The sequence below is a fragment of the Oreochromis aureus genome, linkage group 20, assembly GCF_013358895.1.
Source record: "Oreochromis aureus strain Israel breed Guangdong linkage group 20, ZZ_aureus, whole genome shotgun sequence".
Lineage (NCBI taxonomy): Eukaryota > Metazoa > Chordata > Actinopteri > Cichliformes > Cichlidae > Oreochromis > Oreochromis aureus.
In genome coordinates this window covers 2,131,023-2,133,416 of record NC_052961.1, presented here as the reverse complement: position 1 = coordinate 2,133,416, position 2,394 = coordinate 2,131,023, and the positions used below count along the sequence as shown (strand labels likewise).

The window sequence follows — 2,394 nt, the reverse complement described above, 5'->3', positions numbered from 1 at the left end:
CAGACGTGACATGATATTTTAAATCTTCATATAGCCTTTTTTTTTGCCCCTTTACAGCTTTATTTTAAAAGATACAGTGAAAAGTGACAGTAAAGCACAGGAGAGAGAGGAGACGTGGCATTGGGCTGTGCTCACACACAGAATGACATGCACATATGCAAACACTACCAAAAACCTTACCTAAACTTCAGAGTTTGTGGCACAGGCACAGAAAATGGGGAACTTTTCAGTGTGCAGAGTCATCACAGATTTCACACCTTTGCTTGGGGTGAATTAGCAGAACTCAGTTTACGAAGTTAAGTTTCCTTAATTTTATTGTGAAACGAGTCACTCCACAGTTTAAAACTAATATTTAACAGGACAAAATTTTATTAAAAGAAATTCAAATTCTTTTCATGTGGTGCACATTAGTGGACAGTAAAGCTGCATTAATGAGAGCAACTCTGAGACACTAAACTTCATATTTACCAAAGAAACCTGAAAGTCTAAAATTTAATGTCTTCAAAGTCTCAGCAGTTCATGGTTATTGGAGATGTTTCCTCTTTGTTCTTTGTGAGAATAAAATAATTTTCCATCTTAAAACAGTGAAAGATATTAAATGTTCCCTCAGTGCTGTTGAGCAATAAGTTTGTCAAACGTGGTCAGTGTTGACGTTCAGCTTCCTGTTCTGCCACGAGCTGACCTCAGACTCAGAGAGATAGCATTAACAGGAAGTCAAGCTGTTGCAGCTGTTATAGACAAAAACAGCCTCAATGCAACTTTTTAAAATGGACACGAATGATCCTCTTTTCTGGATCTTTGTGCTCGATGTCATGTTAGTTGTGATGTAATATTTAAGTTTCATTATTATGTCCAGTCAAAATGAAACTAAGTTAAATAAATAAGGAATTATCTAATAAAAAAAATGAACACAAGATTCAAAAGATCTTACGGAAAAGCTCAGATCTTTAATGAAGGTCGGACAGATTTACAACCTCAGAGTCAGCAGATACTGAAATACTGTGAAGTCTCAAGAACAATATGTACATATAACAATGACACTTATGATCATTTAAGAGTTTTAATATTAGAGAAAGACTAAATAAATTTTAGCTGAGGTGGAAGAATCAGCTGGACACATCATCACATTTATAATTCGTGCTGTGAATTCTGGTTTCAGATTTAAATGTAAATGTAAAGATTTGCATGAATGAGCAGGAAGCCCTGCAGCAGACTCACAGACGGATGCAGAGGGGAGGAGTGTGGAGGTGTGTGCTGTGTGTTTGGAGGAGGGACTAAAGTCTAAAATACTTAGTCAGTCATTTGTATAATAGTAATTTAACATTATATAATTCACATATAAAACTATGAATTGTGATTTTAAATGGCATGTAGAATAGCACATGTAGGCAAGTATATTTCTCCTTTTGTTATTAAGAAGCAAAGACAAAAAGGCAAAAAAAAAAGAAACAGGGCAGAGTTGGGTGGTTGAATCATCCGTCCCCACCAATGCCAAAACCAAATCTACGCCCTTGGTATATACGATTACACATAATTTATGAAAGTAACTATGATTACATGTCTAGTGTATACAGCTATATATGCCATAATAAAATCCACAACATCAGGTTTGGCTTTTCTGGCTTTTCAGTAACTTCCTCACAGCCGCGGCTGCTTCATCATGTAACTGACTCCCAGCTGGTTACTACTGTAACTCCCAGCTGACCCTGTTGGTTCCAGTGTACACCTGTCCTCTCACCTCACCTGTAATGGTTTTAACTGACTGATGTGTTTCGAGTTCCTTCTGCTGATTTCAGTAAATCTCCTGCATGGACTCCATGCTTGTCTCATTGTTTGTGTTTACCAATCTAAACATTATGGAAAATGTGGCAGCTGATCAACAGTTTCATCTTTATTTGTTCTCTTTTTTCAGGAGGAAGACGACTCGAGCAAACTCACCTACTCTGAGGTGAATTTGTCCAAGAGGACTTTTGGCTCATGTGTCCAAGTCCTGGTGGCCAAATGCTCGTCCTCGAGCCCTGGACCCAGCTCAGGAGTGGGACCACAGTAACCCAGACCCACTGAGCAGAAAACTGGACCATTTTTGTCATCACAGAGATTTCCCTTTGCTAAATTGTAAGTATTAAAATCTTCCAGTGTGTCACAACTTCAGAGTCAGTCATGAAAACAAATAAATTGGGGTTTTCTTTTCGGACTGCACGTCCATCATAGACTTCACACTCTGACATGGTGTAACTTACAAGCACTCAGCACAGCTTATTTTTAACTTTAGTAATATGAACTTCCTCTATTTGCTTCTGCATTGAGTATCAGCCCACTGTTTAAAACTAATGCTGTAAAAGGTTTTTTAAAGAGAACAACCACAGCAACTCTGCACACACTGAAGTTCATATT

The 2,394-nt window shown here is 37.8% G+C and overlaps 1 protein-coding gene across 15 annotated transcripts in view; it reads left to right on the top strand.

Annotated features, from left to right (window-relative positions):
* Window positions 1–1,142: 1,142 nt before the first annotated feature.
* LOC116310274 (polymeric immunoglobulin receptor-like) overlaps window positions 1,143–2,394 on the top strand; it is a 107,984-nt gene continuing 106,732 nt past the window's right edge. For all 15 annotated transcript variants that reach the window (XM_039604551.1, XM_039604558.1, XM_039604549.1 and 12 more), the window contains exon 1: window positions 1,143–1,247. The gene's annotated coding sequence lies outside the window, so the exon portion shown is untranslated. The remainder of the gene's footprint in view (window positions 1,248–2,394) is intronic.